At 41.6% G+C, this 23,774-nt stretch overlaps 1 long non-coding RNA gene across 9 annotated transcripts in view; it reads left to right on the top strand.

Annotated features, from left to right (window-relative positions):
• LOC103348885 (uncharacterized) overlaps positions 1–23,774 on the top strand; it is a 233,644-nt gene that overhangs the window by 184,229 nt on the left and 25,641 nt on the right. For 8 of the 9 annotated variants that reach the window (XR_011387097.1, XR_011387095.1, XR_011387091.1 and 5 more), the window contains 2 exons: positions 18,422–18,477; positions 19,503–19,683. This is a non-coding gene — a long non-coding RNA (uncharacterized lncRNA). The remainder of the gene's footprint in view (positions 1–18,421; positions 18,478–19,502; positions 19,684–23,774) is intronic. The other variant, XR_011387093.1, reaches the window with a different exon arrangement.

Raw genomic sequence — 23,774 nt, 5'->3', positions numbered from 1 at the left:
GGCAGCTGAATGGGGAAAGGAGCATGAAGAAGAACTGCTTGCAAAGTGTCTATGGGGTAAACTTAACAGTGATGCTTATCCCTTCTGTCTGTTTCTTATTGGCCAAAACTGAATCACATGATCACACCCAATTGCAAGGGACTCTGGCTGGGCAACCACTTTCTAGTAACAGCTGTGCAGTCAGCTGAAAGAGCTTCTAAAAGTTCATTCAAAGATGGAATTAAAGGGCAACACCCATTTCTCATGAACGTTTTGAAATAACCTCACAATGAAGAGGCACAGAAACATTATGTGAATGATGAGCTGTTTTTGCCAGACCTTCCAAGGAGACAATACGTCTGAGAAGGATATTGTAGTGTAGGTTAGTGTGTCCCTGCCAGAGGAAGGGGATCTTCAGCAGGAAGATTGTATCCCAGAAAAGGCTGGGGTAAAAGGTTCAGAGTCACCCAAGCTGAGCGGTCCAGGCTGTGGGAAGCATGACTGGAACAGACCTACATCCTATGGTCTTGGGGTCTTGGAGGTGAGCAATGGGACTTTAGGAGAGGACAGGCTATAGGTAAGATCTCAGTAAAAAGTCGTGTATGCCTCACGGTGCCAACGATAAGAAATGGCTGCACTCCAGAGAAGCAAAATGGTGCTCCTGGGCGGCCTTTGCAATAAAGCACTTACAAGCCACTTGGGGGCTCCACTTCAGGTGCCACACATGGTGGAGAGAAAAGAGTGACCTGTTTCCCCTTTCTTCTTTTACTCCTCCAAGAAGGAGAGGCAAGCTCATTATGTCTCTTGGTGGATTTTATAGTTCTGGATTTGAGCCTAAAAGTTGCATGTGGTTTTCAAATACTTATTTTATCACACTCCATGATTACTTCCATTATATGTGGCTAACATTGAGTCTTTTCAGATTTAGTAGGGATATAAAAGGTTTAAAGAAGCCCAATATCAGATGTGTCTAGGATTCCATTTCTTGCATGCACACTGTAAATAAACGCTGATGAAAAATATTTCAGTTCCAAATTCTGCCACCCCAAATCCTACAAATATGCACATTAAAGCCCCATAATCCCATAAAAGCCTTTTTACTTGTAAATAACACTATCTTGTTTTCCATCTCAAATTTCTTCTCCTGTAATTACACAATATTTGGTTTCCCCTTTTTAGGCAATTCAAATTAAAACTTATTTCATTTCATAATTACAAACATTCATTTTGAGTAAAGACTAATCTGACGGGAATTTGGTTCCAGTGATATTGTAACCCAGACTTGTAATAGCAAAGCAATCCATCTCCTGACTAATGTCTTGGAATCTTTTACAACTCAACCCCAGCAAAACATTTGCATTTGGAAAGTTTTATCCTTTTCCTTGTAATAATAATGCTTTATTAAGAGCACTGTGTGATTTGATTTTTTTAAAATAATGATTAAATCAAAGACCTCAAGATATAAAGAATTTAAAAGGGTGAGCCATTCCACCCTCTTAGCTTGGGGTTACTTTATAACTCCCATGAGTTCTAGAATGGAACATTGCTTGGAAAGTGTTCATTATTAAGTTAGTTTTCAACTATTTCCTGAAAATGGAGAAAGAGAATGTTGTTTGTCTGGGAATCATAATAGGTGATAATTTTGAAAAATTAGATAAAGTGTATGTTATTACTATTCTTAGTATGGATAGAGTAGAAAAAAAACATGGCCGATGATCATTTAGCAATGTATAGCTAATATCTGGGCAAACAGTGTTCATTAACTAAAAACCACATTGAGAAAATGCCAAATTGAATACTTGCAGGGTAATCACCGTTTATCCATTTTAGCATAAAACCCACTCTGAAACATGGTGGTATAAAACAGTGGCTTATTGTGATCCCTCACAGTTCTTGGGGTTGATGAACTCGACCCCCAGTTCTTGCTTGTTGGCTGCAGTCAGCAGGCAGCTGAGGCGGGAGACACCTGAAGGCTTCACTGCTCACCCTCCAGCTCTTGGCCTGGAAGAGCCAGGGGTGGTTGGGCATTTCTCTCTCTGGCTGCCTCAACATGTGGCTAGCTTGGGCTTCTGCACAGAGAAGTGGTCTGGGAATGTGAAGAAGCCCACGTGGTAGTCATCTGCTCCCACAAGGCCTTGCTTCTTCCCAGAGCAAGTGCTATAAGAAACCAATGTGAAAGTCCTCCAGAGCCACTTCTGCCTCACTCTATGGTTGTGAGTCACGGGGACAGCCTGGGTGCATGGGGAGCAGACTCCTCACAGTCATGGGCAGAGGAGCGGATGGTTCCTTAGAGGGCTGTCTTTGGAGATGGCCAGCCACAACCACCAATGAGTTGATTCTTTTGCCTCCTCAGATCCTTCTACCAGTGAAATGACCACATCAAATCACTCAAGTGTTAGGAGGGAAGGAAGATGAGAAAGACCGTATTAGCACTGCCTCATACTGTTGGAATGACCTGTCAGCATGTACCTGTGTTTGCCTAACTTCAGATCACCCTGATAACCTGTGCAGTTTGGTTTAGGCTGAGATTGGGACAAGAGAACATTAAATGTCCACTCTATCAGGTTTTGCACTATGAACTTTAGATGATTTTAAGCTATTAGTTTAGTGGTCTCGTTTGAATCCCTGGTGTGGGTGGGTTACTTAACCTTAGTTTTATCAGATATAATATTTTTGAGGGGCTTCTATTTGTGGAGGGAAGCACTCAGTTCTCTTTGCATTTTTTTCAGTGTCCAATTTATTAGTCTTATGAATATATGAATCATATTTTAAAAAGCATAGAAGCTTAAAATAAGTTCAACTCTATATATACTATTTATGCAACAAATAAAATTATGAATTTAACAAATTACATTTTCCCAAATGTATAAACAATGAGTATTAGTTAAACCTAAGATTTTAAATATTTAATTAAAATTATGAGATATCTATCATATTCTTGTAAAGGCTTTAAACACTTTCGAAAGCAGACAACACTCATACAGCATTCACATATTTATTAATCAGGACTCTCACACTAAAGCTTGGTATAAAAGTGGCAATGTACATAACTTATTTCTTTATTACTCCTGTTCTTACTCTGTTCATTTCTCCACTAGCAGGATGATTTGGTGCATTTAGTTGCCTGGTGATTCAGGGTGATCTGTCCTGACCGATAAAGGTTGTGAAAATGGTTAATACGCCTGTGATCCCCTGTCCCCTTCCTGAGTCAGCACTCTTACTGTCCTACTGCTGTGGTCTGAATGTGTCTGCTATTGAGAGATGGGGCCGTTGGCGGGGGGTGGTGGTGGTGGTTAATTCCTGAAGGCAGAGCCTCATTGGATGCTGTTAGGAGTAGGATCACTTTTTCACTCTGCTGTGTGAGAATACTTAGATGGGGCCATCTCTGAAGAAGGGGCCTTCACCAGTCATCAGATGTGCTCCTGCCTTGATCTTGGTCTTCCCAGCTCCCAGAACTGTACCAGATCAATTTCTGTTGTGCAGAAATTACCCATTCTGTGGTATTGAGTTTTAACGGCTCAAATGGGCTAATACACCTACCCCTGCTTTATTTTCATTTGAATTACTCTTCATCAGCTGATATGCATACTTATTGATTTTAGTGTTTTATCTGTATGCATGAATATGAACTCAATATGGAGCAATATTTTTCTTGTCTATTTTGTTCACTACTCTATTCTCAGTGTCCAGAGAATACCTGAAACACTGGAGTTATTCACAAAAATTTGTTGAATGAACAAATGATGAATTCTGACTCAGGATGTTAGTGTGTGCAACTTGGATGCCTCTTCTGTGCAGATTCTGAGTTGACTACCTGCTTGGACAGACTCTGATCTAAGTCTGTTACATGGTAGACTGTTCAATCTGTTGGCTTTGTCCAAGGAAATAGTTTTATTCTTATTGATCAAACATTCTCCCCTAATCACACTGATTTATATCTCATCTTTATAGAACTTGATATGAGTCTGAGTTATAGCTGCTTGCTCTGTATTGGGACTTAGTCTTTATCAGTTACATGTAAAGTTTTGGGTCAGTGTGGTGCCCTGAAAAGGTAACTTACTTTCTCATTGACCATTAAGAGGTGTAATAGGAAGAGCTGCATCAGAGAGCTGAAGAGATTGAATGGGATAATCCACAAAGGGTGAACAAAACAGTGCCTGGCACACACTGAACTTTCAATATCATTATAATTATCAGTAATGCTATTTTCAGTTATTATCCTCACTATAGAGCCATTTGTTTTCTCCCTCAGTGTTGGCACTCCTTTGTCCCATCTGGATGATGGAATATGCCACAAGGCATCCACTGGGATCTTCCTTGACAGGAAGCTTGTCAGATTATATTACACCTGCAGAAGGAAGTGCTGTATCTCTTACAATGAGCTGTTTTTCAGTCTCATTCAGTAAGAGTTTGTTATTTAGCCTCTACTCAATTCTTATTGATTAAATTTTCCAAATGAAAGCTTGCATCCATTGTGGCCAGTATCTGATGCCAAAGTAGCATTTCTTTGTGAAATCAAATGTAAAATTATTTAGATGTAATAATTGTTTGTTATGATGTCATATAATTATGCTAGTAGTTCAAGAAGATGTAGTTCTAGATATGTAATCACAAGAATACACATTTAAAAAATCAAATGGATATTGTAAAATTATCCTGTCATGATTATTTTATACCTCAAAATATTTATACCTCAAAATACTTTTGCTTATATAGATATTTTCAACTTTTAAAGTGTTTAACAGTGTTTTTGATAAATAGTGCTTTAATGAGCATTGATTTGTTAAAGTTATTCTGCATCATTTGGTTCACTAACTATACAATTGCTTGCATTCTGTGAACTTATGCTCATATGTTTTGCTCATTTTTACATTGACTTTTTTTTTATCTTGTTCATTAAAGTTAACTATTTAGGAGCACTTTTTTTTGCATATTTTGACACTTTTCACTCAACTTTGACCAAAAAATCCATTTTTATAACAAAATAATTTTGTAAATGCCATCTAAAGAGAATACAAAATCTGTTTCAGAAATGAAACACTATTTGAAGAACTATCTTCTGATGGAAAAACATAATTCTGTGCAGGAAGGAACTATACCCCAAAGACATAATGTTATAATTTTTCATTGACCAAAAATAGAGCACTGTACTGTAAACATCAAAATAACTTTTGGAGAAACTTGCCTCAAATTGGAATGAAGACAGGAATATTTTAGACTGTAATAGCAAAATATGCTCGGGTTCTGGAGTTGATAAAAAAAAGGAAAAATAGACTACCAAGGAAAATCTTCCCTGATTGGCTCAAAAAGGCCCCAGTGCGAGGGAAGCTGCTTCACTGCTCCTCAGCAAACCTTCATGGCCATCTCTCTTCACAAGTGCCTGGTCTCTCTGGCCATTGGCTTTGATTTATCAGTGTCACCTTGGGAAGGCAGTCACTAAGCAGTTTGAGACAGCAGCAGTGGGCAGTGAGAAAAAGTCTTGGTCCCACCACTTACTATCTCTGTGAACCCAAGTTTATTTAATGTCAGACTCAACATCCTACTCTGTGAATTGGGAATGAAAATGCCACCCACAGGGCAATTGTAAGCTAAGTAATGTGAGAGTATTTTAAAACACACCCATTGTCATAGATCATGAAGTGTTTGCTGTGGCAACCCATTCACTATAACACTTTCAAATAATGAACAAATTAATCAATGCAGTTACCTTTTACTGGGGAAATGAGGCATGGAGATACAAGCAGACATGGGTCCTGCTTTAATAGGTCTTAAATCTAATAATTATAATTAGCATTTGTAGAACACTGTTTACAAAGTGCTTCTACCCTTTGTATTACTTATCCATTCATTCATTTAACTATGGAACTACAATGGTGATAAGTCAGACAGGGCCCTGACCTTGTGATTGGAGAAAAGACAAGTATGTAGAAGAGTAAATATAAATAAAATATTTGCAGTTATAATAGTTTATGTGAAGGAATTAGGCAGGAGGCAGGTGGAGGCTAACAGGTGTGGTGTGGGAGAGTAGTTGGAGAGCATCCTTTGAAACAGTGAACTGAGGCTGGGAAGACTTGACTATGTGCAGCATGGGGAAGTGTGTCTCACCAAAAGAGCAGAAAGTGCTGAGCAGATGTGTAATGCTAGGTAGGAAGTTCCCCAAGCTCGAGTTGGAGAGACAGTGTGGGGCTGACCATAGAGAGCGTGGGGGACTCGAGCATGGAGGACTGTCTGGATTTTCTTCTAAGTCTAATGCAAAGCCACTGGAGGCTTTTAATAGATGAGATGGTAACCTTACTGCCATGAGGAGAATGGATTGGAATGGGTAAGGGTGGGAGTGAGCAAACCACTCAAGATGCTGTTGAACAAATCTGGGGAGAGAGTTTTTTTTTCTTTAAATTTTATGTATTTGCTTATTTTGCTTATTTATTGGACACAGGGATGAGAGGGAGAGAGAGAGAAAGAGAGAGAGTCAATCTTCTATCTGCTGGTTTATTCCTCAGATGCTTGCATCAAAGCCAGGTGCCTGGAACTCCATTTAGTCTCCCATGTAGGTGGCTGGGACCCAAGTACTCGAGCCCTCACTTGCTGTCTCCCAGGGTGTGCATTAGTAGGAAGCTGGATAGGAAACATAGGAGCTGGGACTTGACCCTACACTCAGATATGGGATGTGAGTGTCGCGAGTGGCATCTTAACCACTGCACTAAATATCTACCCCAAGAGAGAATCTTTATTTAATTATAACCACTGGAATTTGTTAGATGCAAGAGCAGACACTTGAACTCTTCGTTTTCCTAACTCTGTTGAATCCTGGGGTCTCAGGGGTGTGTAGGAGATGGTCTTTCATCTGACTCAACGATGGCATGGCTCTATTTCAGCTGTCTTGAGAATTGGATTAAAATGATCATGGTACACCATCAATCATATTGCAGATTTATTTCAGTTGTCTGTAATAGATTTATCCATGTCAAACATCTATGCTTTGAGATTCTGTATTAGTTGTTTTTTAAGATTTATTTATTTATTTGAAGGTCAGAGTTACACAGAGAGAAGGAGAGGCAGAGAGAAAGAGAGAGAGAGAGAGAGAGAGAGAGAGAGAGAGAGGTCTTCCATCCACTGATTCACTCCCCAGTCTGCCTCAGCAGCCGGAGCTGCATCAATTTGAAGCCAGGAGCCAGGAGCTTCCCACGTGGGTGCAGAGGCCCAAGGACCTGGGCCACCCTCTACTGCTTTCCCAGGCCACAGCAGAGAGCTAGATCGGAAGTGGAGCAGCCAAAACTCGAACCATCACTCATATGCTGGCCCCTTTGTATTAGTTTTCTAAGACTGCCATAACAAAACACCACAGCCTGGGAGTCCAAGATCAAGGGATGTGTGTATGTATATGGGGTGTGTGTGTGTGTGTGTGTGTGTGTGTGTGTGATTTCTTCTGCAGCTTCTCTCCTTATCTTATAGATGCCATTTACTTTTACCTGTCTTCACATGGTCTTCCTTGCAGGTGTATCTCTGGCCTAATTTCTTCTTACAAGGACACCTGTCTTACGGGATCAGGGCTCAACCTCATCTTAACTTAATCAGCTCCTTAAAAACCCTGTCTCCTAATGTTACCATGTTGTGGGGTACTCGGGGTTAGAATTCAAGAATTGGGGGTGGGGATACAAAATTTGGCATGTAACAAAATTCTTAAAGGAATTGTGTTTTGGGGGGAATCAGGTGTAGTAATGAGAGTCAGCATGCAGTTCACTTATTTCTGGAATGTTCTGAAATAGTTCCATTTCTTCTTAATCTTCAAGCAAAAGATGTGGTTGTCTTTTATAAGTAGTGCCAACTGTGATGACTTAAATACCTCCTTGAAGGATTGTTTGACATGTTCACTAAGGCTTATGTCAGGCCACCAGGCTACCTCTGGTTAACAGACAGGCAATTTGTTTCTCTTTTGTTAAGAGTAAGATTTTGTCTTTTCTTCGCCTAGGTAAATTATGGAGGAAATTGCAGTAGAAACAAACATGAGCTATTGTTGATACTCTGCATTTTGCGATTGTGTTTTTTCTCTACTTTCTGATGGAATGCGTTTATGACCATGCAACATTTTGTGGCTATGGCGGTTGGAGACCTCATGTCCTCTACTGAAATAAGTAAGGACCAAGCCACACATTGTTCAAGAAAGATTAGGGCCTCTCTCCCTGGACACAGTTTGTGTGTATGTAAAAAAGATACTCTAGGGAAGAGGCAGCCAAGGAGGGGAGGGGCTCAGTTGATGAAGAATAGGAAAACCTCAAGTAGTCCTCTTTGTGGGTTCTTCTTGGATCCATGTCTATGGGCTCAATCACAGGTTAGCAGCTGGGAGTTTTTTCAGCCTTAACTGGAAAGAGAAATTTATTGCTAAATGGATTTAGTTGGCTTTTTGATATCAAAATGTGGAAACTTTGGATGAGGTAGTGACAGGCTTTCAGACTAACAAGGTACGTAAGTATTTACCAGCCTGTAAGCAATATAGACCCATGACCAGAAGCAGAACAGCAACCGACAGCTTCAGGAATCAAACTCTGAATCCGGAGGGTCCTTGTATATTGGTGGTAGGCCTACCTTGTGATATAAGAGGAAATCCTAGATAAACAAGGTCTTGCTATTCAATTAATGATCACTTAGGAAGTGACTGGATGTTTTGGCTTCTACTACTCTAGACAAGGCAGAAAGAGACCTGGCTTTGGGCTCAGATATTGGCTGGGTCACTGTTAATCGTGTGACTTCTCTGAGCCTCCATTTCCATTCTTGAAAACAGGAATAGAAACTCTTGAATATCCTGAGTCACAGAGGAAATCAGTAGATGGTGCGGACCCAGCGATGGTTTCCTTCCTTACCTGGGATCATATACCTTCACCCTGTTTCCCTTAAGCTTTTTCTCTCTTTACCAAAAGCACTTCTTATAGATGGTTTCTTATATTTTTGTATACATCTTCAAGTAAGTTTTCTATACTGTTAGCAGTCTTAGAGCCATCTTTAAATCTTCTCTAATCATGGAGAGAAAGTTCTGTCTATGTAGAATAATGCTCAGTAGGTAGTAGTGTCTGTTGATATTATTATTTTTACAATCACAATAATCCTTTAAAAGCCAACATAAATCCTGCTCCCTGTCCTGTATCTTCAAAAGTCACCTACCTCAACCAAGCCCCAAGCTGCCACATATCAATAAAAACGAGCCTTTAACCCACAACCCTAATGCCAGAAATTGTTGAAGATGTTATTTCCACCCTCTGTTTTGCTCCTCTGTATCTGCTCAGTTCCTTGCCTCTGGCTTCTGATTTCTCAACTTGGCCTTATACTCCCACCTCTGGGTCAGGTGGCCTGGCCTTTCTGGTTTAACTTGGGCACTCTTTGTATACAGCCTACTCTTCCTCTGACTCTTACCTTGCCCCTGGCCTCTGATGAGCTATGGGCTCCCCAAATGGGGCCTTGGACAAGTTCTAGCTGTGATCTGTGTTTGGTCATTTAAAAAGTCCTTGATGAATCAAATTGCTTTCCTTTTTGTTATTATCTTAAAATGTTTATTTGATAACAAATTCCAACCTGGACACTAGCTTCTACTCTTTAATTAATATCTCTCCTTCTCTTTAAGTTTATTTGGCTGGTAAGAGAATTCTAAGATTAATTCACCTTGTCCTCAAGGTGACAAAGCTGCTGCCTCTCTCTTATTCTCACAGCATTATTGTATAGCAATGGTTTGTTCCGACTTTGTCATTTTCTGGCACCTATATTTTATGAACATTGTGTTACAGGGCCTGGCCTAATGATTAGGAGGATCATTAGCCCAATGGGTAGAGCACATTGAAACACATTTGGCAAAACTGCCCTGAGTCTATGCCAAAACGTCTGGAGAGGAGAGACCACAGTTCTTGCCAAAGCCCTGAGCCCCAGTGCTGGCCATGAACACTGCTAGTTAAAGGGTTTAGCCATTCCTAATTTTAATTAAAAGTTTGATTGTATAGTTAGTTGCTTGATGTCTATGCAATTTCTTACCAGTTTGAATTCTATAGACCACTATAACCTATCACCAAGGGTTGTTGAACGTGTACACTTCAGCAAATCCTTATCAAAATAAGCTCAATAAATAAATGGGCTGGCTTAGCTTCCTACACTGTGAGCTAGCTTCGATGTCAAGGCTTCCTATTAACAATTAGTCAACTGTGGTCATGCCGTTTGTGTCTCTTGGGAACTGAATAGATTTTTATTCCATGCAGAGAAGTGGACAGGTAGAAAACTTGAAAAGAACCACCCCCCGCTCCCGCTTTAGGATAAACAACCCAGCGTTTATTTCCAGTTCTTGTCAGGATAAAAGGCTGCCATTTAGCTGCTCCAGTGCTTTCTGAATCCTTTCAAGCTGCAGGGAGAGTGACTCTGGTTTGTGTGGCTAGACCACTGGAGAGGATGATTGAGCTCTTTAGTCAAGGAGGAGTGATAATAGCTGTACACCTTCTGCAGTTATTGGACACTTTGTGTTAATAACTCATGATGACTTGAGTGTTTAGGTGTGTATTTCAGGCTCAGTGTAAAATACCACACCATTAAGAATTTAAACACATTCTAATTTAATTACAGCCAGGAACTGGTTCCAAGTGATCCTGTGTTTTTGTTGGCTAGTTTTAATATTGCAAATTTCGAATATGGAAAGATTTATTTTCTTTTACTCTTTGCTCTTTTTTCTTCTGGATTGTTAAAAATCCTAATAATTTAAAAAGGGCACACATTTGGATAATGAAGTGCAATTGAAGTTATGGAAAATTCTATTTTTCTTCAGTTCTGTTTAGTTTTCCATTTTGACATGTGCCAAGTTTTTTCCTCTCCCGTGATATATTGATTACTCACACATTCTTTTTACCTTCATTTTGTCCTCAAATGACTTTTCCATTCCTTGGATGTCTACACTGTTGAAACATAATTTTTCTACTATGGCATGAAAGGTAAAAAAAAAAAAAAACCCTACCAGTTGAAAAATTCATCAAAGCAATTATTATTTAATTACCATCCAAGTCAACTTGTAATATGACAAATTGAGCTGGTTTCCTAGGCCTTGACTTTTGGGGTCTCCTGTGCAGCGAGTTACCCATGCGACAAAGGAGGTGGGAATAATTAGCAAAGGACAAAACTGGTAATAAATAATATCTGAGCTTCTGTATAATCTAAATCACAAAAGACTATTTCTAACTGCCCTATACTTCCAGAATCCTTCCACATACTCTTCCAACTAACCCTTTTGGTGGCCTTTGATAAGCAATTAAACTGGTTCTAGATTATATAAAAATACCTTTAAAAGCAAAATGGGGGGAGAAGAGAGTTCCCCTGATAATTTCTCTTGCATCTGGGCATTCTGATTTTGTTGACTTGCTTCATCAACTTCTAGGGATGTGCTCAGTTATCAATGGTATCTGGGAAACAGATGAAGATGTAGATCTGATGCCCACGAATGGTTTATGTACCTGATAGCACCTTTTCAGAAAGAATCCTCATTAATTCTCTGCCATCTCCAGCTGTGGAGACATTTTAGTCTCCAAATATGGCAAGCAGTAGGTTCCTTAAGTATAACTCGCAGGTCTGTGAGTCCTTCATAACTTTCCCTTGGTAGGGAACAATGAAATTATGGACCACCAGGGTAAGGCAAGGTATTGCAATAATTTTAAATTGTAATATTTAATTTGGAAAATATAGAATCTTTAATTGGGAAGAGAAACAAGCCCAGCAATCCAGGTTTGTTAACGTACAAAATGAGGAAAATGGTCAGGACTTAAAGAAGAAAAACTGTAAGGATTCAGATATGGACTTAGGGGGAGCGTGGCATTAGCTCCTTGAGTTTGTTGTATATATAGATATATAGTATACATGAGTATCTCAACCTGAATAGACATATAATTATAAGAAATCTCTCTTGCCTTGATTTTTTTTGAGGGCAAGACTCATTCTGAAGAGGTGTGTAGCCAAAAGCACCATCCCCTTAGGAAACAAGGACTCCTGTCTTTATGGTTTTTTTTTCTGCTTCCTCATTTCACGTGGTTCCCATTGCTTTGCCTGGCACAAGGGGATTGGAATGATGCATAGTGTATTGCAGACCACCCAAGATTTCTTCAAATACTCATATAACATTTTGTCAAATTATCTTTCAAAACTCCAAAAATACTATGCCAAAATATTAAATGTATATTTGAGAATTATTTATGGATGTGTTTCCCCACCCCCATTAGTCTATGAGAATCCTTAAATGGAAGATGTCAGCTGAGGCTTGGTATGGAATAAACTCAATCAGTGTTGAATAAATGATTTAAGAAACACCTTTATCTACTTGTTTGTTATTTATTTATTTGAAAAAGTTACAGAGAGCGACACACACATAAACACACACACACACACACACACAGAGAGAGAGAGAGAGAGAGAGAGAGAGAGAGGGAGAGAATCTCCCATCTACTGGTTCTCTCTCCAATGGCCAGGGCTGGGCTAGGCTAAAGGCTGAAGTCAGGAGCCAGGACCTTGATCCAGGTCTCCTGTGTGGGTTCAGGGACCCAAGCACTTGGCCCATATTCCTCTGCTTCCCCAAGTGCATTAACATGGAGATGGATTGGAAATAGAGCAGCTGGGTCTCTTAACTGGTGCCCATTTGTGATGCTGGCTTCTCAGGCAGAGGCTTTGTCCACTACACCACAACACTGTCCCTAGAATGCTTTGATTAAAAAAAAAAGAAGTAAACATTAGCCAGCTGAAGCTACCCATGTGTGAAGTTACAAATGCTTGGTGTAGAGAGGGCAGCACATGGAATAAGCCAGGTAAAGTATGACCAGACAAGGTATGTCACTATAAGATGTGAATCATTATTGATCTATATTTTATCTTCTATGGGTGGGCATTTGCTGCAGTAGTTAGGCAGCTATTTTTGGGATGCCCATATCCCATATCAGAATGCCTGGGTTCAGGTTCCAATTCGGCTTGCCATTTCAGCTTCCTGCTAATACACACCCCAGGACACAGCAGGTGATAATTATATCCCTGCATCACACGTGGAAGACCTGGATTGAAATGCCAGATCATGGCTTCTGCCTGTCCACTCCTGGATAGTGGGAGAATTTGTAGCATTTGGAGCATGAACCAGTAGATGGACATGTTCTCTCTCTGTGTGTGTCTCTGCTTTCAAACAAAGTACATCTATCAGGGATGGCATTGTGACATAGCAAAATAAGCTACCACCTGTGGCACTGGCAGCCTATATGGGTGCTGGTTCAAGTCCTGTCTGCTACACTTCTGATCCAGCTCCCTGCTAATGTGCCTGGGAAAGCAGCAGAAGATGGCCCAAGTCCTTGAGCCCCGGCACCCATGTAGGAGACCTGGATGAAGCTCCTAACTTCTGGCTTCAGCCTGGCCCAATCTTGGATGTTGTGGTCATTTGGGCAGTGAACCAGTGGATGGACTATCTCTGTCTCTACTTCTCTCTAACTGTGCCTTTCCAAGGAATAAGTAAATCTTGAAAAAAATAAAATGATCAATAAATAAAAATGCATATTTTATCTTTTTGTGTTGCTAAGTGTTGGACATGTTATAATCTTTTTTATAGTTAACTACTTACTATAAATATTTTTCCATGTGGCTTCAAAGCCCTCATGTTTTCTATTTTTATAGGTGATTGCTATTCCACTGTGTTGCTGTGGGATGATTTTCTTGAAGTTGCATCCTGTTGAATTACTGGTGTGAGATTATTGAGTGCAGGACATTGGACCTTGAGACAACTCTTAGAGTTAATTGCCTTATTGTGATCAAAAAGCTAGTCTGAATTTAAATGGTAATCAGCTTAGAGGAGTGAACCAATTTCCCATTCAACTTTACTAGCATACTGCCTCCCAGCATCTGCTTTCAGAATACTGCCTCCCACATCGCACACTCCCTTACCACAAACACCAGCAGTTATTTCCGGAAGCTTGCCTCTGTTGGACACCAAAAATTTCAGGAGGAAAGCAAAACGTTCCAAATGTTTCCCAGATGTGTGGTATAATTTGGCATCAAAATGATTGAAGTTTTCATTTTTCAAATAGATGTTTTGGCAGCATGCAAATGCAACCTTAATGTACTAAGTACATTTCTCATTTTTTTCAATAGACTCACATTAATAAAATATTTAATAAACACATACTGTATGCCATGTTCAACAATGGAGATTAGACAGTGAAGAACTTCAGTGAGTTAAGGATCCAAATTAAAGAAGCTTACACATTTTCTTAAGATTTGTTTTATGTATTTGAAAGAGTAATAGAGGGGGAGAGAGATAGGGGAAAAGTCAGAGAGAGAGAGAAAGAAAGAGAGAGAGAGAGAGAAAATCTTCCATCTGCCCTGTGGTTCACACCCCAACTGGCCACATTGTCCAGGTCTGGGCCAGGCTGAAGCTAGGAGCCAGGAGCCAGGAGTCTCCTACAGGTCTCCCACATGGGTGCAGGGCCCCAAGCACTTGGGCCATCCTCCACTGCTTTCTCAGGTGCATTAGCAGGAAGCTGGATTGGAAGTGGAGCAACTGGATTCAAACTGGTACCCATATGGGATGCCAACATAACAGGCAAAGGCTTTACCCACTATGCCACAACACTGGCCCAGAAGTACACATGCTGTCTATTTGGGGAAGTCATCTTACAGTAAATATTTCCATTTTCAAGTGAAGAGATTGCATTTCTCACATACCTGTTAAATTTGACAATATAGTATAAAAATCGCATTCCGGACAGTGTGCTAATTATCTAACAGAACATTTTCCACTTGTCAGAGAACAGGAAATGGAGACAGGAAAGGTGCATTTCTAAGCTCAGACGTAGAGGGCAAGACATACATGTGTATCCTGTTCTCAATAGCTCATCCTTTCCCCGACTCCAGACTGTGAAACTGTGGAGACTCTTGTCCTGCTGGTGGGAACTCATCTCAGGGAGATACAGAAAAAATGGTACCTATCAACTATCCTAGTCTGAACAGTTTTCTGAGATCTGATTATTTCAATCACACAATCTCAGTAGATCAGACAGGCTTAGAATCAATCGATCAACCAACCCATTGACCAGTCATAAGATATTTATGCAATGTACTCTGAGAACAGTTTTGTTCAGGTGCTAGAGAGTACCTACATCTGCACCTCCAACACAGAGTATTAGTAGGTGAATGAACAATCCAATTTGCATATAGAATCTTCAAGTGTTAAAAGGCTTTCAGATTAAGTAGTCTAGGGGCTGGTGCTGTGGCTTATCTGGCAAAGCCGCCACCTGTAGTGCCGGCATCCCTTATGGGCGCCGGTTCAAGTCCTGGCTGCTCTACTTCCAATCCAGCTCTCTGCTATGACCTGGGCAAGCAGTAGAAGATGGCCCGAGTCCTTGGGCCCCTGCACCCACGTGAGAGACCCAGAAGAAGCTCCTGGCTTTGGATTGGTGCAGCTATCTGTGGAGTGAACCAGTGGATTGAAGTCTATCTCTCTCTCTCTGTCTCTCTCTCTCTACCTCTCTGTCACTCTGCCTTTCAAATAAATAAATAAATAAAATTTAAAAAAATTAAGTAATATAACCCTCCTTTTTACATTGAAAAATCAGAGACTCAGAGGGAGAAAATGATGTGTTGAAGGTGACACAGTTCTTTGACATCAGGGTGAAAAACAAAACTCAATCCCTCTTGTTTTCTTTTCCACCACTCAATGCTCCATGCCTGCTCCCTAGTGACAAAAAGACAGTGATGGGGAAAGAAGAAGTAAGTGATTTTCTGGAGTTCATTCATTCTTGGAGCAGCCACTATTTCCTGGACGCTCCTGTGGTAGACTGCCAAGATGGCTACTGCTTCCTGTATCTGCTACTTCCTATGCAAGTTGTGGTTTCTCCTATCAAAGGTGGAACTCATTTCCTAGCCTTAGAATTTGGGCTGGTCACACACTGTGCTTTGACAAATAGAGATGACCAAAGTCTAAACGTGTCAGTCCTGAGAATTTTGAATGTTCTGCTTTCTCTTGGAAACTTGCCATTGGCTGGACAACCACCTGTCACCCCTGTGGTCCTGGATGACAGGTAGATAACTGACAGATCTGTGACTTAGGTTATGCTAGACCAGCCACACCTCAGCCTAACCCACCTGCCACTTGAATGCAGACATATGAGTGAGCCCCCAAGTCAGCCTCATCTGCAGTAGGTCAGCTAAACCACCCCACTGGGCAATAGTAAAACACTTAGCCTGTGGGGAGCAACTGGGAGCAACTCGGACTAGACTGTTACTGGAATTAAGACTTATTCTATGCATCTGCTCTCCCACAATATGGCGCTGGGAGAGGAGAAAACAGCTTCTACGCAGCTGCCTCTTGCCAACTTGAGTGATGACCTCCAGGAGCTGATCCTGCTCCTGATTGGAGGAGAGCAGCGTACTCGGCGTGTGGGCAGCCGAGTTGGGATTGGCGGAAGAAGACTATAAAGGAAGAGAGACAACATGCACCAGGAACATCTAAGGGGAACATCTAAGAGGAACACCTGTGCAGCCCCTGAGAGAGCCGGCCGGCGGTGTGCTGCTCCCCCACGGAAGTGGGGAATGTGGCAGGGGGAACCGCCCTTCCACGGAGGTGGAAGGGATGGTAGCCAACCCGGGAAGAACCAGCAGCAAACCCGGGGAGGGCCGAGCAGACAGAAGAACAGCGCAGGGTCATGTGTCGTTCCTCCACGAAGACGGGGAGCGACGTAATGGTGCCGTGACTCAGATATGAAGCCTAGGCAGGGTTTAGTGTCGTTCCTCCGTGAAGAGGGGGAGCGACATAATGGTGCCGTGACTCGGATAGGAATCCTAGGAGGGAAGAAACGGGAAGAAGTGGAAAATACTGGAGAGAGAGACTAGCAAAGAGCCTAGGGAAAAGCCGGACAGAAAAGGTGCCAGAAGAAGCTATTGAAAGCCTAGGCATAGACTCGGATATGGACTGTGGGAAAGAAGTTAGGATTTAAAGTGAAAGCAAGAAGAAACTTAGACTCAGATACGGACTGCAGGTTGAAAGTGAAAGTGAAACCTAGAAGAAACTTAGACTCGGATACGGACTGTAGGGAGAGGCCAGGAGAAATGAGGGAGGAATATTGTTGGAAGAAAACTTAGGGAAACATACCGGGTAGAGAAAAATGTTAGGGAAATTGAAGCCGCGGCGGGCAGGCCGAGGCGGAGACGTAAGCCAGTTTGGAATTCTTTAAGTCAGCCCAGGGAGCAAAAGGCGAAAATCTGGAACCAGAGGCAGAGACGTGGGCCGCCAGGTTGGTATCTGTCAGATTAGCCCGGGGAGCAAAAGACGGGAAGCCAAACCATAAGGCGGAAACGTAAGCTATAGGTTGAATTCGCCAGGTTAGCCTGGGGAACTTAGATTGAATGCTAGTGGCGGAAACGTAAGCTACACTGTGTGACTCGCGGAAGCTGCCGCGTGCAGAGAGAGCACGGGGTGTGAATAGATAGGGAACGTGGGGCTAGTGCGAGGCCATGGTGCGGGCGTGAAGGGGCACGGAGACCGCGGAGTGCGCGCGCGAAGCCGGGAAGCCGCGCAGATGAGAGAAGCGCGGGCTGAAGCGGCTCAGAGCTGGGAAGCCGCCGCGGGGCGAGGCACAGAGAAGCAGCCTCGGGGCGGGCGTCGGGATGCCGCAGGGATAAGAGAAACAGAAATTTAGAAGTAAAATGAGAAAAATAGGAATGCTGGTAGATAGAAGTAAAATAGGAGAGATAGGAATGCCCGGAGATAGAGAAATAGAGAAAAATAAAGCCTCCCCTCAACATGGCAATGAGAGAGCTTGGATTTGGTCTGCCTGATTAGGGAGGTGGTGAGCACCTGTGGGCGGCTAGCAGCTTATGCACCGCAGGTCACCGAAGACAGGCACGTTATTAACATCAATCATCTCCCCACAATACCGCAATGAGAAGGCTTGGATTCGGTCTGCCTGATTAGACGATAAGTGCCTGCCAGCGGCTAGCAGCTTACCCGCTGCAGGTCACCGAAGACAGGCACATTATCAACACCAATAAGTCTCCCCACAATACGGCAATGAGAAGGCTTGGATTCGGTTTGCCTGATTGGTAGGGCTTGTAAGCACCTGCAAGCAGTTCTAGCAGAGTAGAGCATGTGCTGCAGGGCACCGAACACAGGCACGCATCAGTGCCTAAAAACCTCCTCACAGCATGGCGAAGAGAGGACCCGGATTCGGTTTGCCTGATTGATAGGGCTTGTAAGCACCTGTGAGCAACTCTAGCAAGCAGAGCAGAGGCACCGACATAATGGTGCCGTGACTCGGATATGAAGCCTAGGCAGGGTTTAGTGTCGTTCCTCCGCGAAGAGGGGGAGTGACATTAGCCAATGAGTTTTTGGGTGGTTTATTACTCAGTAATTTTGACAAGAGATATTCTCAAGGTATCTGATCATGTGTCCTTTACTTTGTTCTAGAATTCCAAATTACATGTTTCCCTAGTCTCTGCATTCTGAATACCAGGAAATATCAGGTACACATATATCTTGGCTCAGCAAGACCGGGTTTATACTCATCCCAGGGAAAAATTCAAAATGCACAAATCCTACGGTGCCAAAATGGGTATTGCTTTGGTGTGGCATTTCCTCTGAGAGTGGCTCATAGGAGGATGCTGTTAGGATCAAGGGCCTTTTGAGGTTTATGTGGGTGAGGGTACTGGAGGCTTCTAGTAATCTAGTGGACTGAACCTCTGCCAGGAACATCCCTTGTGGTGAGGAAAGGTCTGACCTATTAAATGCTGGAGATGCAGCTTGCTATATATTGTACTCCCCACCCCCTCCCTTCCTATGTTGAAGCCTTAACCCCCAAGGTGATGATATTTGGAGATGAGGCCTTTGGAAGGTAATTTTATTTAAATGAGGTCCTAAGAGTGGGGCTCTCATGTTGGGATTGGTACCCCTAGAAGAAGGGAGACACGTGAGAACTTACTCTCTTTCTGCCAAATGAGGACCTGGTGGCAGGGCTGCCCTCTACAAGCCTATAAGAGGGCCCTCACTAGAACCTATTCATGCTGACACCCTCATCACAGACTCCCAGCCTCCACACTGTGAGAAAACAAATGTCAGTTGCTTAAGCCCCCCGGCCTATGGTATTTTGTTATGGCTGCCAGAGCTGCCTAGTACACAGCTGTTTCTAGTTAGACAGATGTTTGGCATTGCTTCAGGAGAAAATAATCTGAATGATTAAATGCATTTTTTTTTACCCCAGATGTTTTGGCAATGTGAAGATGTAGCCAACATATGCTGGTGGGAAGGCCCCATGGCTGTCCTAGGGAGTAGCTTCTGGGCAAAGAGGGAGGTTCTGGGAGGGGCTAGAGGAAGCTTCCTTCTCTTCTGTGCCAGGGAAGCATATGTTCCTTTGTGGAAAATATAATAGAACTCTGCATGCAGGCTTTTGTTCCAGGGATGTTTGTGAAATACAGAGTTCCCTGTTTTTAGCTGCAAACGGATCATATAGATAAACCCACCTGCTTGAATGTTATTTTCTTCCTTCTTACAGGTGTTGGTAGCTGTTGCTGAGTCTGTGATTGAAAATTGCAAACACTCAAGCCTGGGCAAGGGTAAATAAGCGAGGAACAGAGTGTGGAAAGACAAAAAGTGATGAGTGGGACTTGTACTGAGCTGGGTTTCCACTGCCTGCTACATAATGATAAAAGCAAGTCTTAAGGCATTAATATGAGGTATGGGACAGTTTTACTCTGTGAAATATCTTCACCCTCCTTAAAAATCAAGACTTCTATTTAATGGTTCTAACTTTCTCACAGAGGACTTAGAGAGCTAGGTTTGCTGGTCACACAGAGGGGAACAGGTGGACAGATTTTCTCAATAAACAACAGAGAGTAACTATTTTCAGCTTTGCTACCTACATGTGCTGTAGCTATTCAAACCTGTTGTTATGTGGAAGCAGCAATAGACAACATACACAATATTTACATGAATGAGTGTGACTGTGTTATTTAAACATTTTCTTTATCAAAAGCTAGCAGGCCAGATTAGGCCAGTGGGCTATTAATTTGCCAAGGCTGGTCTGCTAGGTTAAATGAATTAATAAGGTGCTTTAAGCATTACCTGGGGAATATTAATATTCTTAGAACTGTTGGTTTTCCTTAACTGGCATGGAACAAGGCAGTAGAGACTACCCTAAGGGGAAGTGAGTTGGTAAGTAGTGAATTGAAGACTCTTTGGAAGCAAACAAGGACAAGGAGTGTATTGGATGGAGGTGCATACAGCCCTAAAACTTGGCAGAGAATTTCCTTAAAGAGTACAATTCTCCTGAATAACCAGGAAATGAACATGTCAGATCCCATCGTGGAACAGGCCATTCTCTCTTTTCCTTCCACATCGCTTTATGATCTAACAGTTTATAGAAATTCTTCATTATATCCTGTACATGACAGTATCCAGGAGAATTATGCTGCTATAATTGTGACAAGACAAAGCAAACAGAATTCCAAAGGCAAAGTGTCATCTTGCATGATCCAGATTCCATGTCCACACTAACATTATTTTTATGTGATTTGCAAATCCTTTCTCTCAATTCTTATGGCATTGGGTTTTCCATTGCTTTATTAGCTTTGTGCAGGTGCGTAAAAACATTTGAGAATGATGAATTATTTCTCTAAGAACCAAAAGGTAAATGATGAAAGAATTGGATAGAAAACATGTTAACAAGATATTTTACATTAGCTCCAAGGAGCTAGATCAATTACTGTGATGTGTTACATGTTCAGAAGTCAAGAAATTCTAAATTATGGTTCCCAGTATGAACATAACTCAGCCCCTTTGCACATGCAATATTTTATATGACTGTATATGGTGTTAACTTTAATGCTTTAACATCTATGCTTAATGTGGCAACTATAAATTTGAATTTCTTGACTTCAGAGGTTATAACATTTAACCATACAGCTGCATTGACATACTTACTGCATTCAAGTATTTCTTGGTGTAATATTTTGAAAAATAAATCCCCTATATGAATAGGCATGATGTTTTTTATTATCATGAAGGAAAATAGTCCTGTCACTATTTAGCTCTTTGGCCCTCTTTAGATCATTTGAACTAAGTGGCTTGTTGCTGAATATTTTTCACTTTCTGGATTTCTACACCAAATCACATGTTGAGGATGGATTTTCAGGACTTCGTTGGCAATTTATTATAAAAGGTTTGGTCATCCAGAGGTGGTCTGGAAAATGTAAGACAAGTTCAGAGTTTAATTATAGGTTGCACTATTCACATCATAATAACTGTAAATTGAAACCCATTGAGCTGTAACTCTAACATAAAAGATCTACAAATGATCTACATCCCACAAGGCTGGGATGTGACTATTTTTTAAACTGGTGTTTATCACTCCCCGTCTTCGTGGAGGAACGACACAGGACCCTGCGCTGTTCTTTTGTCTGCTCGGCCCTCCCCGGGGTTTGCTGCTGGTTCTTTCCGGGTTGGCTACCATCCCTTCCACCTCCGTGGAAGGGCGGTTCCCCCTAGCCACTTCCCCCACTTCCGCGGGGGAGCAGCACACCGCCGGCCGGCTCTCTCAGGGGCTGCACAGGTGTTCCTCAGGTGTTCCCCTTAGATGTTCCTGGTGCATGTTGTCTCTCTCCTCCTTTATAGTCCTCTTCCACCAATCCCAACTCGGCTGCCCACACGCCGAGTACGCTGCTCTCCTTCAATCAGGAGCAGGATCAGCTCCTGGAGGTCATCACTCAAGTTGGCAAGAGGCAGCTGCGTAGAAGCTGTTTTCTCCTCTCCCAGCGCCATATTATGGGAGAGCAGATGCATAGAATAAGTCTTAATTCCAGTAACAGTCTAGTCCGAGTTGCTCCCAGTTGCTCTCCACAGTGTTAGTGACACTTGTTCCTTCTAGATATTTTTCTTTATTATTTCATGCACATTATTTTAGGAAATTAATTTCTATGGTTTCAGAGAGATCCATCCTCTTTGCCCTCATCTCCATACTACTCATGAGTAGACATTTCTCTGGTTTTAGCAAATAGGATATGAAACAGCTGTCCTGGCCTCTGCTGGCAAGCAGCTAGAAGAGTCAGGCGGGAGTCTGTTCTATTACACACTTTGCTGTTATAACTACTCCCAGTTCCTTGTTCTTGGCCAGGTACTTGCTCTCCCACCCCTACAAGTAGGTATGGTAAATATGGATTATATTTCATAAGCTCAGGTGTGCCAGAAATCTTGCTTTTCTTTAAATAAACTTTATTTTAACTTCCAGTTCCCATTCTAACAGGCCATATTGTATTGCTGTGGTGAGCATTGAGTGATATGGATGCAAAAAAAGCAAAATAATTAAGCAGAAGAATACACAAAGAAATAATTATTAAGCTTAGGGTCACATAAAAGTTGGGAATAAAATAATGTAAGAAGATATATACATACTAACCAAAAGTAAGTTGATATAGCTATATAAATATCAGACATAGTAGACATTAAAATAAGTATTACTGGAGAAAAATAAGGATATTTAATAACATTTAAGAGAATAATTGAAAGGAAATATAGCAATACTGAATTTTTGTGAAACTTATAACATGATCTCAAGATTAGGAAGCAAAATCAAACTTAACTTGAAAGAGATACTGAAAATCTATAATTGGGGCTAGCACTGTGGTGTAACTGAAAAAGTTGCCACCTGCAGCGCTGACATCCCATATAGGCGCTGGTTCAAGTCCTGGCTGCTCTACTTCTGATCTAGCTCTCTGCTATGGCATAGGAAACCAATAGAAGATGACCCAAGCCCTTGGACCCCTGCACCCAAGTGGGAGACCCAGAAAAAGCTGGTAGGCCAGGTCTAGCAGTTGCAGGTATTTGGGGAGTGAACCAGAGGATTGAAGACCCGCCGCCCCCCCCCGCCCCCCGGTCTCTGTCTTTCTCTACCTACCTACCTACCCACATACCTCTGTCTCCCTGTAACTCTGCCTTTCAAATAAATAAATAAATCTTTTTTTTAAAAGAAAATCTGTAATTGTAATTGGACTTGTTAGAGTAGATTGTCAAAGCTGTTAGAATAAGTAGTTATTCTAACACAGTTAAAATCCACAGACAAAAATATGGAAGGGGATTGAAGAACTCAGCAACATTATATACCAGTTTGACTCAATTCACATGTATAAAATTGTTTATTTTTATTTTTAAGAATTTTTAAATTTATATAAGGTGACCAAATTTCATGTATTTCATATATACATAGATGAGCATAGTTCTACTTCCCATGCTACCCTGCATCCTGCCCATGCTTCCACCCTCCCTCTTCCTTCCTTTCCCATTCCATCCTTTAATTTTTACAATGACATACCTTCAGTTTATTTTATAATCATAAGGTTCACCCTCCACTAAGTAAAGGATTGAACAAAAAGTAAAAAAAAAAAGTTCCACAACAGCAGTGGTAAGGGGTGTAAACAATAATCAATTCTCAAAGTATCAATTTTGCTAATATACATTACAAATTTTTTGTACTCAGTTACCACAGATCAGGGGAAACATGGTATTTGTCTTTTTGGGACTAGCTTATTTCACTAAGTAGAATGGTTTCCAGTTGCAATATACAGGATTTCATTCTTTTTTTATAACTGAGTAATATTCCATAGTGTATATATACCTCGTCTTTTTTTTTATCTAGTCATCAGTTGATGGGCATCTGAATTGATTCCATACCTTAACTATTGTGAATTGAGCTACAGTAAACATGGGGGTACAGATAACTCTTTTATATGCTGATTTCATCTCTTTTGGGTAAATTTCCAGGAGAGGGATGGCT

The sequence above is a fragment of the Oryctolagus cuniculus genome, chromosome 3 (genome assembly GCF_964237555.1).
Source record: "Oryctolagus cuniculus chromosome 3, mOryCun1.1, whole genome shotgun sequence".
Taxonomy (NCBI): Eukaryota; Metazoa; Chordata; class Mammalia; order Lagomorpha; family Leporidae; genus Oryctolagus; species Oryctolagus cuniculus.
This window is presented reverse-complemented; position numbering and strand designations above follow the sequence as displayed.